At 47.5% G+C, this 16,197-nt stretch overlaps 1 long non-coding RNA gene across 1 annotated transcript in view; it reads left to right on the top strand.

Annotated features, from left to right (window-relative positions):
* LOC143815838 (uncharacterized) overlaps positions 1-10,304 on the top strand; it is a 54,389-nt gene extending 44,085 nt beyond the window's left edge. The window contains exon 3 of the long non-coding RNA XR_013223814.1: positions 9,157-10,304. This is a non-coding gene — a long non-coding RNA (uncharacterized LOC143815838). The remainder of the gene's footprint in view (positions 1-9,156) is intronic.
* Positions 10,305-16,197: the final 5,893 nt, after the last annotated feature.

Below are 16,197 nucleotides of genomic sequence, written 5' to 3'. Positions count from 1 at the left end.
GAAGAGACGACGATCGCTATCATCAGGACGGACGACCCATCTGCCGCCGCTGCAATCAGGCAGGCCACATTGCAAGGTACTGTCATTTAAACGAGCAACCCCTGGGGCCAATCTCCAGGAGTAGGACGACCAGGCCCAAACAACTGGCGAGCCAAGCACGTTGGAGGACGACCTGTTCTCCCCATTGTGATCGATGGTATCCCCATGAATGCTCTGTTGGACACCGGTTCTCAGGTGACAACTATGCCTTTCATCCTTATAAATGTTATTGGGCTGACACAGACATTACTCGTGGTCCTGATGATAATTTCACCATAGTAGCCAGTAACGGTCAGCCCTTACCACAAGTGGGATACAAAGAGGTCGCCATTAAAGTGGGGCGGGTAGAGTTGAAATCCCAAGGGATAGTGGTTGTTGACGTTGATCGCCGCGAATGTAACCCTATGATGACCATTGGTACGAATGTCATAGAAAATTGTCTTGCAGAGGTTATTGTCTTATTACAACAGGTGGCCGAAACTGCTGGTTCCAGTGAACAACGTATTTTGCAGAAAGAAATCAGAGCTCTGGTACAGAGACAGCAGGTAGAACTATCTGGTGGAAAAATTGTCCATGCCACAGTGAGTGATTCAAGCCCCATCGCAATAACCCCCATGAGTATGGTGTCGGGCAGCAATAGGCCTCAGAGGTAAAGACTACCAAGCCCTGGTAGAACCTGTGTATTCAGATAGTAGGCCCACAATCCTGACAGCCAGAGGGGTGGTTGAAGTCCGCAAGGGGAGGGTGCCAGTACGTGTCCTTAACTGTGGAGAGAAAGAGGTCCATCTAACCAAATATGCAACAATTGCCAAGCTGTTTACTGTTGATAATAATGTGATACAGGCAACAGAACCCTTTGTCCCGTCCAACCAGGCTGAGGACAATGGCTCTGTAGGACAAATGGAAGACAAATGGAAGATTGGTGTCAGAAACTACACGTGGGCACTGATTCTACACCGTCACATTAGAAACAAGGGGCTTACAGTGTGGTACATAAGTATGAGCGGGTATTCAGCAAGCACCCCCTAGATTTTGGGCAGGTAAAAGGGATTCAGCATCATATCCCCACGGGAGATCATCCGCCCATCAAAGAGAAATATCGGTCTGTACCTCCAGCCCATTATCAGTGTGCCAAAGACATGTTATGGGAGATGAAGGAGGCTGGGGTAGTTAGAGACATTTGTAGCCCCTGGGCAGCTCCATTAGTCCTCGCCAGGAAGAAGGATGGCACGATAAGAATGTGTGTTGATTATAGGCAGATAAACCACATTACACACAAAGATGCATACCCACTGCCCAGAATAGAAGAATCATTAGCTGCTTTAAAATCTGCTTACTACTTCTCTACCTTGGATCTCACCAGTGGGTACTGGCAGGTTCCCGTAGCGGTTAAGGAAAAGACGGTCTTTACCACACCGATGGGTCTCTGTGAATTCAACTACATGCCATTTGGACTGTGCAATGCCCCAGGAACACTTCAGAGGATGATGGAGTGCTGTCTTGGACACAAGAATTTTGAAACTGTCTTGCTGTATCAGGACGATGTAATCGTCTTCTCCAAGACTTATGAGGACCATCTGGAACACCTGGCCGAGGTGTTCGAAGCTCTGTCTAGCTTTGGTCTGAAGGTAAAACCATCCAAATGCCATCTGTTAAAGCCCAATGTGCAGTACCTGGGCCATGTGGTGAGCGCCGAAGGAGTGGCCCCAGACTCTGACAAGGTCACTGTGATTAGAGACTGGCCAAAGCCCAGCCACCTCCATGAGGTCCAGCAGTTCCTCGGGTTGGTAGGTTACTACCAAAGATTATCAAAGACTTCACCAACAAAGCCACACCACTACAAGACCTGTTAGTGGGCCAATCCAAGAAAACCAAGGGTAAGAATACACCATTTGACTGGGACGACGGACTGGAGAGATCCTTCACTGGTCTGAAGCTGGCTCTGACGGGGGATGAGGTACTGGCTTACCCTGAATATGACCAACCGTTTGTGCTGTACACGGACGCCAGCAACATGGGACTAGGAGCCGTGTTGTCCGTGGTCCAGAAAGGCAAAGAAAGGGTAATTGCCTACGCCAGCAGGAAACTTCGCCCCCTGAAAGGAACCCTGAAAACTACAGTTCCTTTAAGCTGGAGTTCCTCGCCATCGTCTGGGCAGTGACAGAGAGATTCAAGCACTACTTGGCCTCGGCAAGATTCACCGTCTTCACGGATAATAATCCACATTGTTATAGAAGGGTTATTAGTTTGCCTTTAACTGCCTTGCCTTTAAGTGCCTTTTACCTTTAAGTGTTAGAATTACTAGAATCTGTTGACTCAGTAGTCTGATGATCTCCTCTCCAAGGAGACTACACTTCTTATCATGTATGTTCTCAATAGTCAGTCACAATATGTTCTGAGCTATGGTAAATAGAATATGACCCTGGGTGCTGGTGGGGGCTACATGAGTTACATTGAAATGCATTGGATGTAAATGGTATAAAACATTGCTTTGGCTTTTTATACATCAGATAAAAGTGACTTGCTCACGGGATACGTGTGAGGTGTCTTTTGTCTCCAAGCGCTTGTCAACTAAGGGCGTAAATCCACAATTAGGTCTCACTGGTGATCTGTCAGCTGACATTTGGGTCAGAATGAAAACAGCTACGACAGTTTGGCGCCCGAACAGGGACCGTGTAACCAGCCGCCTTATTCGGAATCCGTATGTGGGAGCTTCCAGAGAGATTGGATAATGCAAACAACAGCTGCAGCAAGGTAAGAAATGTTATTCTTACAATCTGTTTGCACCTGCAATCTCTCTTCCGGATTTCTCCATACCTCTGGGTAAAGGCTGTAAACACGGTTCAAAGAATCCACACATCACCAGTGAGTTTTGTGTTTGTTTGTCTGTTTATGTCCGTATGAGAGTATGAGAGTTGAATAATAGAGTTATAAGATGATAATTGTGATAATTGTTATCTGTATTATTTGTCAATATCCTAATTGGTTGTGTATTTGTTTAGTGTGTGTAATTCAAGAGCTGGGATAGACTCTGTGCAGTGTTGTTATTTTGGTCATTTTGGATTGGCAGTACATTATATGAAGCTGTATTTTGTATAAGGCTGTGTTGTTTGGCCTTAAAGTGTTTTCAGAGTGTCAGTGGACGCTGCTGCAGTTTTATTTATATAGAGTTGTGTTAATTCCAAAGTGCAGAATAGACAGGCTGTGTGAGCCTTGTATGTGTGTATGTCTATGAGAAGCTCTGATTGAGATAAGGGATTTTCTTCTTGTAAAATCTACTAAAAAGTGAAAGAAAAAAAAAAAAAAACAATCCCTGAATGAGCATGTATGAATGAGTCATCACATAAGTATCATTACTTATCTAACTGTTGTTGAAGGTCCAGGATGAATGAGTTATGGATATTTTTAATGTACATTTAATTTACATCTGAGATTCAGAGAAACCTGTGTTATATATGGTTTGATACTGGATAGGTTTCTATGTATGTCTATATGTGGTTTGGCCGGATGCGGTCAGAATCAGCTTTTTCAAGTTGTGCAGTGATTTGCCTGTATAGAGAAATTGTTTTTAATTCCGAGAGGATGAATGTTTTGTAAACTGCTTCTGTGTGTGTGAGGCACAAAGCTCTGATCAGCGCGAAATACCAGATGGGAGGAGGGAAGTGCACCCCTGCGCTACTTGCTTGAGATTTCTCCCCTTTGCGCTGAGGGGCCAGAGGAAGGGGGGGGCCAGGTATTGCATTTTAAGTTTCTCTGTCCTTGGTTTGGTACACGCTGAGAGATTTGTGTTTAAAGCAATAAGTACTGTATGAAATTGAAAGTGAAAAAGAACTGTGCCTATTTTAGAGGAAAACTTGTAAGTGATTGAAAAGATTGGTAAAAGAGTCACCTGCTTCAAGCTGAGTGATTGATATAGTAAATTGAGGATCAGCAGAGGAGGTAACCAACTGCACGGCTGATGTAGTATAGGTGGTGTAACCTGCTACAGTCAGTCTACGGCATTAGGTGGTGTAACCTTGCCGTCCATGGAGCTGTGCTAGCCAGCTGATTTACCGAGTGGTAGGTGGTTAACCTGCTTGGTAAAATCCTTTAAGTCCACCGAGTGGTAGGTGGTGTAACCTGCTCGGTGTTGTTGAGCGGATAAGTTGAAGCCATGGGCAACTTATTCTGTGTGCAGTCAGGGCCCCCAATGGGATTCAAAAACCGCTGTATAGATTGGAAAAAGGAAGCAGTGAAAGATGTGAAACCAATATTGAAAAAGGCAAAAATGCCAGTGAGTGGATGTTTTGTTGTTCAAAAAGGCACAGACAAAGGACGAAAGTAAGGTGTATTATGAATGTTTTGATGCTTAAAAGTCCGACTATGACTGACACATTACTGCTACCGTTATACCTTTGTATAACCAGAGACCCAGACAAGACAGATGGACTGTGGTCAGACAAACCCAGACTGGAGAAATACTCGTATGATTTGTGCTGCAACCCGACCTAAGAGAATTACACTGAATCCTGTCCAGACAAGATCACATGTAGTGACATAAGAAGCTGACACAGGATTGTGGTTGGTGGATAGTGGGGACATTAACTTTTGGGAGTAGGCTGACAGTAATCCTTTTGGGAAGGAGCTGTAGACCAGCATGTCATGTCACCCTCAACCGGTCATCTAGTCACCCCCACCACCAGAGAACCAACCACATCAGGTAGGGTAGGACAGATATAGGAGTATTATCCCTGGAGGCTCTCTGACTAGTTAGCTATGCAAAAACAATTGGCTGACCCTAAGAACCAACCTTTCCCATTTTTCAGATAAAGACAATATGATGGACGTATAAGTGCACCTGGGCAGGCCTAGGTAGTTAGTGAGCACAAAAGCAGGTGACTTGCTAGGACACATAATTAAGACACATACAGATGTGACAAAAGAAGAAAGTGTAGAGATGTACTTTAGATGGTTGCAGCTTAAATGGGAAGACATGGGGTACAGTCCAGTAAACCCACTTGATGTTAAAGTATTGGTAAATACATTCATTGATGGTATGACCAAAGACTTACGAGACGCAGTACAGACAGCTAGACCTGAATGGAGGAATGTAGATCCAAAAGATCTCCTGAAAGTTGCTAAAGGAGTTGAACAAACTAGGCCAATAAGACGACGTGTCATGTATGCTGGACTACAAGGAAAACAGTAGAGACGTAATGAGAGACCTAAAGACTTAGAAACCGTAAAGTGCTGGAATTGTGGAGAAAATGGACACTCAGACCAATCTTCCACCTTCTTCACCTCCAGACTAGGAACCTGACAACCCAGTGACAAATGTGTGCCCTGTTCTTGTCCCCTCCGGACCAGGTCCGTCCTTGATGGCCACCATACCAATGCCAGGAGGGAAAAAGACAGAATTCTTGATTGACACTGAGGAAGCCGGAACTGTGGTACACAAAGACTTGATAATGCCAGACATGATTACTGACGAGACTGTGGAATACGTGAGTGTAGAGGGACAAGCGACTGAAGCCCCTATGACTAAACAAATAAGACTAGAATCACGAGACCGTGCTTAGAAGAGCTGCTTACAAACTTATTGTTAGTGACAATACCCCTATGGATTTGCTGGGAGCAGAGTTGAGTGCTGGCTAGGCCATCATACAGTACTCTCCTGAGGGTATTACAGTCACAAGTCCCCTTTCATATAAACACTTGGTGCAGAGGGACGTCAGGGTCTTCCACGTGCACATTATACCACAGGTAAATCATGCCCAATTATAGTTACACTTAATTCCATTCATTTGCCAGTTTAGTAGTTTCCTTACACAAGATGGTATAGTTACCGTGTATTTCTAGGTTGTCTTCATATGATATATAGTTTTTTAGCCATTCATTATATTGGCTCAAACCATAATCACTGTTTATTTGTCCTTTCCACTTCTTATACCTTATCGCAAGCAACTGGTATTAATATTTGGCATTTTTTCAAATCCCTTCTTTTTATATTTGGAACTGTTAGTTATGGATTTACATAGGGCTACTACCTTCTTAAAATAAGCTTGTGCTTTGCTGTGGCCTATGGCATTGTGCTCCCCCATTTTACGACTCAGTATCTTTCGTAAATATATATATTTTCATATATATAATTTTCTTTTGGTAACATATTTTGTGAATCAAATTTAGTTTTCTTAAGGGGTACTCTACCCAATCAAATACGGGTATAAATAGTATTTGGACATTAGTGTCTGATTTATATAAACACTTGTGTAATATTTCACAAATGGTGTATATGGCAAGAGTGGTGAAGGTAATGCCTGACACCAGAATGTCTGAGGACAGGAAAAAGAGTCAGGTGCCAGACACCGTTTGGGCAAGGGGAAAATCTGATGTGGGTCGATTGCCCATTTCCCTTGTTTTGATTAAATTAAAAGAAGGAACCACTTCTCTTTGGTTAAAGCAACACCCCTTTGTATCCCATTAAGAAGAAAAAAGACCCAAGGGTTCCCCTGACACAGAATAGTTCAGGACTTACAGGCCATTAATGATGTTGCAGTGAGTGTCATCTCAATTGTCCCTAATACACACACCGTACGGTCACAAAATGTTTCACAGTCATTAATTTGGCAAAATGCATTCTTTTCTATACCCCTGCACCCTGACTGATGGCATCTTTTCTCTTTTACTTGCGAAGGTAAACAATACTGTTGGACGGTCCTCCCAAAAGGGGGAAAGAACTCCCCAACCATCTATTCAACAGCGATGGCAGGGATTCTTGAGCAGTGGCAACCACCTCATCCACAGACTGTACTATTGCAGTATGTGGATGACCTCTTGCTCTGCTGCCCGGACCAGACGTCCTGCTACAGCTATAGGTTCCTTGCTGTGTTTTTGGCAGAGAAGGGTTGCAAGGTCTCACGTGACAAATTACAGTATTACAAACAAAAGGTGACATTTTTAGGACATTGTATTGCTGAATGTACAAGACACCTGACTGAAGACAGAAAACAGGCAATACAAAATCTCCCTTTACCCAGGTCACACCAGCATCTACGTATTTTCCTAGGTTTGGTGACCTACTGTAGGCCTTGGATAAGGTCTGCTTCACAAATGATGCAACCACTCTATGACAGGTTGTCATCAAACCCCTACAATCAAAAAGCAATTGATTCCTTCTATTCTCTGAAGCTGCTCATTGTGCCAGCCCCGGCCTTAGGCATTCCAAACTATGATCAGCCATTTTTTCTTATTTTGAACAGAGCAGGGAGGACATGCTACCGCATACTGACACAGCAATGTGGAGAGGAACAGAGACCAATAGCTTACTACTCAGCACAATTAGACCCAGTGATTAGAGGGTCTCCTACGTGTGTCCGTGTTGTAAGAACTGCTGTATTACTGTTAGGCATGTGAGCTCACACTGACTTTTTCGTTTGACAATTTGTTCCCCACATGACATTAATGCCATACTCATACAAATACAACCAGAACACCTGTCTATGGATAGACAGATCAGACTCGAATGTGTTCTAATACTAATTCCTGAATACGTCACCCTCAAAAGACATAGTGTTCTGAATCCAGCCACTCATCTGCCTGTGGATTCAGAAAAGGGGGAATTGGTGACAGCATTAGAAAAAAAAAAAAAAAAAGTACACTGGTACGTTGACATGACGCACAAACATGACTGCATAGGAACTGATGAGTCAGGAGACAGTATGTTTTACATATGTTCATGAAAAAAAAACAAAAAAAAAACCTGTTCCTAATGCATATTTTGAAGTTTTATTTTTGTAGATGGCTCCAGATACCACCAGGATGGGCGATTCTACACTGGACATACAGTAGTATCCTCACATGAGGTAATCCGAGTTGAACCACTCCCTCCACACATGTTGGTGCAGGAGGCAGAGTTGAAGGCGCTCACTGAGGCGTGTAGAGCTGCTGCAGGTAAAGTCGCTAATATTTACACAGATTCGAATTGTGCATGGGGAATATCCCATGATTATTTCCCTGTCTGGAGAAGCAGAACGTTTCTTACATCAGCCGGTAAGCCCATTAAAAATGCATAGCTGATGAAACAATTAGTGGAGGCATTGACGTTACCAGTCCAGGTTGGCATCGTCAAGGTAACAGCACACATGGACGGTGACTCTGTGGAGGTAGAGGGCAACAGAAGGGCGGACGAGGCTGCTAAAGTAGCAGCAAGGCTGCCTAGGGAGCAGTGGACGGTGGCGGAGAGTCAGCGTATTCCAGCCACACTGAGCCTAGATGTCCTGAAATCCCTCCAGCTGCCCAAACAGAGAAGGAACACGGGGGAGAATGGGAGCTGAGCTGAACTCAAAAAGAGTTTTGGGAGAATAAGGATAAATTGTATATACCAAAGTCCCTGTTCCTAATAATGGCGCAAGCAACACCTGGCCCCACAAACACCTCAAAATGTCACATGTGTCCATGGTAGATGCCTTCCGGATCGCTCCTGGTTTCAGTTACGTAGCAGCAAAGCTCGTACGGTCATGCCTCATCTGTGCACAGCACAACCTGGTAAAACAGTAAAAATCCCTAAGAAAGCGACACCCAGGCCTCTCTACCCATTTCAGAGACTGCAGACGGGCTACATACAGCTACCCAAGGTAGGAGTGTGTGAAAAATGTCCTAGTATGTGTAGATCTCTTCTCTGGTTGGCTGGTAAAATGTGCAAATACTAAAGTGACTGCAGACAACCTAATGAAAGAACTGATCTGCAGGTATGGTGTCCCAGAAACCACAAAGAGCGATAGGGGTACACACTTGCAGGCCCTGGGAGTACAGCAAGCATATCATGCACCATATAGACAACAAAGTAGTGGGAAAATGGAAACACTAAATGGGACACTTAAACTGAAAATTCAGAAGCCTTGGCAGACACAGGAAAGAGCGGGGTAGAATGCTTGTCTCTTGCACTCTTTCTAGTCAGACACACTCCAAATAGAAAGACAGGCTTGTCCCCTTTTGAAGTCCTGTTTAGTAGTTTGCCAGAGACTGGTCTGTACTTCCCACAGGTGCTACAAATGCAACACGGTGCTATAACAGCCCATGTCCAAGCCTTACAGAAAATACTTATTGTGGTGCATAAACATGTGTTTTCATCCATTCCAGATCTTAATGCCAGTGCGGACGCACATCTGCTAAATCCAGGTGATTGGGTGGTCATACACAGACACGCGAGAAGGAGCCTATATCCACGGTTTGACGGCCCGTTGTAAAGTCCAGTTGACCACATTCACTTGAGGGAAAGCCCACCTGGATCCATGCCAGTCACTACAAAAAGATCTTTTCACTAGCAGAAAGACTGTTGTTCTAATCACCTTGCTGGTAGTGGTAGGATGTCTGCACCTTACAGAGACACTGGATAAACTTTTAAATGTTGACAAGGACAGCAACTTACTCAACATCATGCTTTTCTTATAAAAGACGCGGAAGGACAAACCTGCTGGACTGTTAGATCTGTATACACAGCCCAGTATTTGTAAGGGCTATGCTGTACTTAGCCTTTACCCCTGGAGCCAAGGAAGGTATTAACACCACACAGCATACCCAATGAGACTTGGACTCAGATTTTCTTGGTTCCTTAAGGCTCTTAATAAGACTAATACAACATAAAGACTTCTTTTTAAATCCAGCCGATTGGCTTAGCGGCCTAGCAGGATGGATTATTTTTGGTATTTTTCAGACTTGTATGCAAATCTTGTTGCTTTGCTTATTGTTTTATGTAGCCGTAAAAGCGCTAATATATGTATTATCTAAGGCTGAACCTTCTGTAGTATATCATAGGCCCCGTATGGCCACTGCTGATGGGGAAGTTGAGTGTCCACATTGAGGGTGGATGGGCGAAGCAGGTAGGAAGTCCCCTTGTGGGTACTAGACCCATGAGACAGTAGCTCCTTTGTGGACATCAGCGGACCCCGTAGCAGAGGTTATACCATTTACAAAAGGGAGAAATTGTTATAGAAGGGTTAATAATTTGCTTTAACTGCCTTGCCTTTAAGTGCCTTTTACCTTTAAGTGTTAGAATTACTAGAATCTGTTGACTCAGTAGTCTGATGGTCTCCTCTCCAAGGAGACTACACTTCTTATCATGTACGTTCTCAATAGTCAGTCACAATATGTTCTGAGCTATGGTAAATAGAATATTACCCTGGGTGCTGGTGGGCGCTACATGAGTTACATTGAAATGCATTGGATGTAAATGGTATAAAACATTGCTTTGGCTTTTTATACATCAGATAAAAGTGACTTGCTCACGGGATACGTGTGAGGTGTCTTTTGTCTCCAAGCGCTTGTCAACTAAGGGCGTAAATCCACAATTAGGACTCACTGGTGATCTGTCAGCTGACATTTGGGTCAGAATGAAAACAGCTACGACACACACTTGGACACCGCAAAACTTGGTGCCCTGGAGCAACGGTGGATGGCCCGGTTGTCCAATTATGATTTTACCATCAAGTACCGTGCAGGGCACAAGAATGCAAATGCTCATGCATTGTCCAGAATGCCCAACTTGCCAGAGATGGGAGAAGATTCAGAAATACTCGAAGAAATAGAATTGCCAGCTTTCCATCGCCCCAAGGCAACTCAGTATTCTCATTATGTGAGGAACTGGCACAGAAACAAGCCAGAAGCCACGCTGAATCCCCTGCCCCACCATGGATGGGCAGAGACCCAGGACAGTGACCCGCGGTCCGTCAGGTGAAAGAACTCCTGACCCAGGCAGGTTCACACCCTGGCCCAGGTGATCCACAGGAGACGCAACAACTGTGGAATGAGAAAGGCAAACTATTTATCTACAATTTTAAACTGTGCCGGAGAAACATCGACCCACACACTCATGAGTTAGTTTAGCAGATAGTTGTCCCTAGACTAGATGCGCCAATGGTTCTGGAAGCGTACCACGATGGAGCAGGACACTTCAGATGGAAGAAGTTGGAGAGTCTACTTCGTGGAAGGTTCTACTGGACTGGCATGAGAAAAGCCAACAAAATGTGGTGCTGAGAGTGTGGCCCATGTAGCCTGCGCTGAAAGGACCATGACAGTCAGAGGGCTCCCCTACAGCCCATAGTCACCAAACAGCGACTTGAACTGGTGGCCTTAACCACGTGAAGCTAACTCCAAGCCGATCAGGCTATGTATATGCTCTAGCCATCGTGGGCCATTACTCCAGATTTCTGGTAGTTGTTCCTGTTAAGGATCTGACAAAAACAGAAGCCAGGGCCGGACTGGCCATTGGGCAGTTCTGACAAATGCCAGTGCAGCACCCCAGAGTCCTGGTTGTTGCAGTACTGTGGCTCCGCCACTATGGGGAGCTATGGTACGTCTGATTGCACTAAGGAGTTTCTCTGACCAGGTACACTCACACCACACTTCACACTCCGGCCACCAGGGGGGGTGGTCCTATCTAGTAGGCCACTCCTCACAACTCTGGTAAAACTGGGGGTTGGACAGGAAGACAGAGAGAAGTAGCTGGGAAGAGCTTGTGAGAGGACCTGTCAGGGATGGGATCCTGGCAGACTCCTCAGAGCAGAACTAACCAGTGCACAACGGGAATACAGTAAAGAAGTATTGGGACCAGAAGGAGTCGTGCTGTTAGACCGAGGCAACATCCTTCTGAGGCGCAAACAGTCGGTGGCCGGAACGCCGAGCAAGTAAGAGACTTTAAGTACACTGCAAACCACGGCCGGACAGCTAATTACAGGTTGGCTGTCTCACTTAACACCTAAGCAGACAACGGAGGCAGCTGTGGGAGAGGGGCGACTCTAGGGTCCCGGAAGAACTCCAGGCCTACCCCGTCATACGGGTGCATCCTATCATATCACCTGGGGGACGGAGAAAGCGAACATCAGAGACAGACAGAAACAGTTGTGAGGACTATCCCGGGAGCTCAGCAGGGACGAACTACAACACCCAGCGCTAGCAGGTAGACACTGATTCCCACCTGTAAAGAGAACTCCTGATTGCCTTTGGACCGGCCGGTCTCTGACAACCCAGTTAACAGCGCTCTGGACTGAGGTCTCCAAAACCTTCAGTAAAGAGGTAAAGAGACTGCAACCTGGTGTCCTTGTTATTTACCGCGACCTGCACCTCACAACTGTACCGTTACAACACCACTTATTGCACCGGACGTCCCCCACTGACAGACAGGGCCACGGACCGGGTCTAGCCACCGTGACAACCCCAGGACTGAGACCCAGAGGCCCGGCTCCGGGTACCCCTCGGCCCTGCGGCGGTGTGGGGGCGCTCTAACTTGGCGTCACGAACAGGATTTACTTAAGCCTGAAGAATCAGGTCATGTGTGCCTTGGAACTGTGATTTATTGCGCTTGAATTGTACTTTATTGAAAAGACTGTGTATTGCCATTTACCGCCAAAATTCGCCATTGCCGCGCACGGAGGGAGGAGCCTTAGCTACGTGGGCGGAATCAGCCAAAAGAAGCGCGGAACGGAAAGCGCGGTAAGGCGCCAATCCCGGAAGAGGAACTCCGACCTCCAGCAGGTTCGTGGGAGGAAGGGACAGCCATGTCTGAGTCGGGAGGAGAGGAGGTGGCGGTCGCAGCCGCGGACGCAGGGGCAGCTCCGGTCCCCACAGCGGACGGAGCCGCGGCCCTAATACCACCACCGGTAGCCGCAGAACCCGCTGTTCCTCCCAACCAGCCGGACGCTGCCGCTAACACAAAAGCCATAATGCCCTTCTCTATGCCGTACCTGCCCGGAGTGGCTTGGCTTCCGCGATACTCTGGGGAGTCGCATACGTTCACAGACTTTAAAGAGGGGCTCTGCAGCCTGCTCGAGTTCTATCCCCTAACCGAGCCTCAGAAGGTCCATATGATAACCGGCCAACTCTTTGGGGCGGCTCTGAGAGAATTGAAATCCTGGCCCGCTGAGGATAAAGAAACTGCACAACAGATTTTTGCCAAGCTTAAAGCCACCTTTGATACTCGCACTGCTACAGAAATTAAACTGACTTTTTATGGATGCCAACAAAGGCCACAGGATAGCTTACCCTTAATCTCCAGGAAGCGATGCGGGCCATTAAGCAGAGTGACCCCGGCAGCATGCAGGATGAGGATAAAATCCTGAAGGAGCGGTTCATTGAGGGGCTCCTGTGCAGTCACCAGCGGGGCCAATTGCACTTCCTGGCCATGCAAAATCCAGACTTGACTTTTGCGCAGTTTAAAGATAAAGCTATCCAGGCATTGCAGGAGCGACAGCCCAGCCGCGCAGTACCACCCAGGCGCCCCGCTCTCACATACCACCAGGAGGTGGCATCGGATACCCCAGTTGCCGCGGAGGCTGACGCCCAGAGCTTCGAGGACGACTCCCCTGCAGGACTCCGTCTCCAGATGCAAGAGCTAACCAAGAGCGTTGCTGCCCTGGCCCGGACGGTGCAGTCCCTACAGGAGGCCCCCAAAGAGAAGATCCAGTTGGCTTCCAGCCCGGAGGATGTCCCTTGGATGCGACAGAGGAGGACTCCGCCGACCAGGAGCCGGCCCGACGATCGCTTCCACCAGGATGGACGACCCATCTGCCACCGCTGTCACCAGGTGGGCCATCTTGCAAGGTACTGTCCTTTAAACGAGCAACCCCTGGGGCAAAGGGCCAACCCCCAGGAGTAGGACGGTCAGGCCCGCAGCATTGAAGAACCAAGTATATTGGAGGACGACCAGTTCTCCCTGTAGTGATTGATGGAATCCCCTTGAATGCTTTGCTGGACACCGGTTCTCAGGTGACGACTATACCTTACGTGCTCTACAAATGGTATTGGGAGGACGCTGATATTACTCGTGGCCCTGACGATGATTTCACCATAATCGCCAGTAATGGTCAGCCGTTGCCACAAGTGGGGTATAAGGAGGTCACCATCAAAGTGGGGCGGGTGGAATTGAAAGCCCAAGGGATTGTGATTGTTGATATTGATCGTCGAGAATGTAATCCCATGATGACTCTTGGTACTAATGTTATAGAAAATTGTCTTGCAGAAGTGATTGTTTTGTTGCAACAGGTGGCAGAAACTGCTGGTCACAGTGAGCAACGTGCCCTGCAGAAGGAAATCAGAGCTCTGATGCAGAGACAGCAGGTAGAGCTGACTGGTGGTGAGATTGGTCGTGTCACTGTGAGTGATTCAAACCCCATCGCGATACCCCCCAAGAGTGAAATGTTAATATGGTGTCGAGCAGCCATAGGCCTCAGGGGTAGGGACTACCAGGCCTTGGTAGAACCCGTATATTCAGACCCTAGGCCTACTGTTCTGACAGCACGGGGGGTGGCCGACGTCCGTCAGGGGAGAGTGCCCGTACGTGTCCTCAATTGTGGGGAGGAAGAGGTTCACCTCACCAAGTATACCACGCTCGCCAAATTGTTCACTGTCAATAATAATGTGATACAGACACCTGAACCCTTGGTCCCGTCAAACTTGGCGGAGAACAAAGGTTCTGCAGAGCCCTCGAAGGACTGGTGTCGGGAATTGCATGTGGGCACTGACTCTACCCCATCCCATCAAAAACAGGGGGCCTACAGGGTGGTACACGAGTACGAGCAGATATTCAGCAAACACCCCTCAGATTTTGGGCAGGTGAAAGGGATCCAACATCACATCCCCACGGGAGATCACCGACCCATAAAAGAGAGATATCGCCCTGTACCCCCAGCTCATTACCAGTGTGCCAAGGACATGTTGCGGGAAATGAAGGAGGCTGGGGTGGTGAGAGACAGCTGTAGCCCCTGGGCAGCTCCGTTAGTCCTTGTTAAAAAGAAAGATGGTACAATGAGGATGTGTGTTGATTACAGGCAGTTGAATCGCATTACACATAAGGATGCATACCCACTGCCTAGGATAGAGGAGTCTCTGGCTGCCTTAAAATCTGCTAATTACTTCTCTACCTTAGATCTCACCAGTGGGTACTGGCAGGTTCCTGTAGCGGAGGCGGACAAAGAGAAGACGGCCTTCACGACGCCAATGGGTCTCTGTGAGTTCAACTACATGCCCTTCGGATTGTGCAATGCTCCCGGAACGTTCCAGAGGATGATGGAGTGCTGCCTGGGACACCTGAACTTTGAAACCGTGCTGCTATATTTGGATGATGTCATTGTCTTCTCTAAGACCACCTGAAGCACCTGGCCGAGGTGTTTGAAGCCCTATCCAACTTCGGCTTAAAGGTGAAACCGTCCAAGTGTCATCTGCTGAAACCTAAAGTGCAGTACCTGGGCCATGTGGTGAGCGCTGAAGGAGTGGCCCCAGACCCCGACAAGGTCACAGTGATTAAGGACTGGCCAAAGCCCAGTGACCTCCACGAAGTCCGGCAGTTCCTCGGGCTGGTAGGCTATTACCGGAGGTTCATTAAGGACTTCACCAAGAAGGCCGCACCCTTGCAAAACCTGTTGGTGGGCCAACCAAAGAAGACCAAGGGGAGGAACACCCCCTTTGATTGGAACGAAGAGCTGGAGGAATCCTTCACCTGTTTGAAGTCGGCACTGACGGGAGAAGAGGTACTGGCTTACCCCGAATACGACCAACCGTTTGTGCTGTACACAGATGCCAGTAATGTGGGACTAGGAGCCGTGCTGTCTCAAGTCCAGAAAGGCAAGGAAAGAGTGATCGCTTACGCCAGCAGGAAACTCCGTCCCACGGAAAGGAACCCTGACAACTACAGTTCCTTCAAACTGGAATTCCTTGCCCTTGTCTGGGCAGTGACAGAGAGGTTTAAGCACTACCTGGCCTCCGTGAAATTCACCGTCTTCACGGACAACAATCCGCTAACGCATCTGGGTACTGCCAAACTCGGGGCTTTGGAACAGCGGTGGATGGCCCGGCTGTCCAACTATGATTTCACCATCAAATACCGGGCAGGACACCAGAATGCCAATGCCGATGCTCTGTCCCGAATGCCCAATTTACCAGAAGTGGGAGAAGACCCGGAGGCACTTGAAGAGGTGGAGCTGCCTGCCTTCCATCGCCCCAAAGCCACTCAGAACTCTCACCATGTGAAGAACAGGCACAAGAACCAACCGGATGCCACGCTGAATCCCCTGCCCCACCACGGATGGGCAGAAACCCAGGATAGTGACCCCGCGGTCCGTCAGGTGAAGGAGCTCTTGACGCAGGCTGGGTTGCACCCTGGCCCAGATGATCCACAAGAAACCCAACAGC

The sequence above is a fragment of the Ranitomeya variabilis genome, chromosome 3 (assembly GCF_051348905.1).
Source record: "Ranitomeya variabilis isolate aRanVar5 chromosome 3, aRanVar5.hap1, whole genome shotgun sequence".
NCBI classification, from domain to species: domain Eukaryota; kingdom Metazoa; phylum Chordata; class Amphibia; order Anura; family Dendrobatidae; genus Ranitomeya; species Ranitomeya variabilis.
Note: the sequence above shows the minus strand (reverse complement) of the source record. Positions and strands in the feature narration are given on the sequence as shown.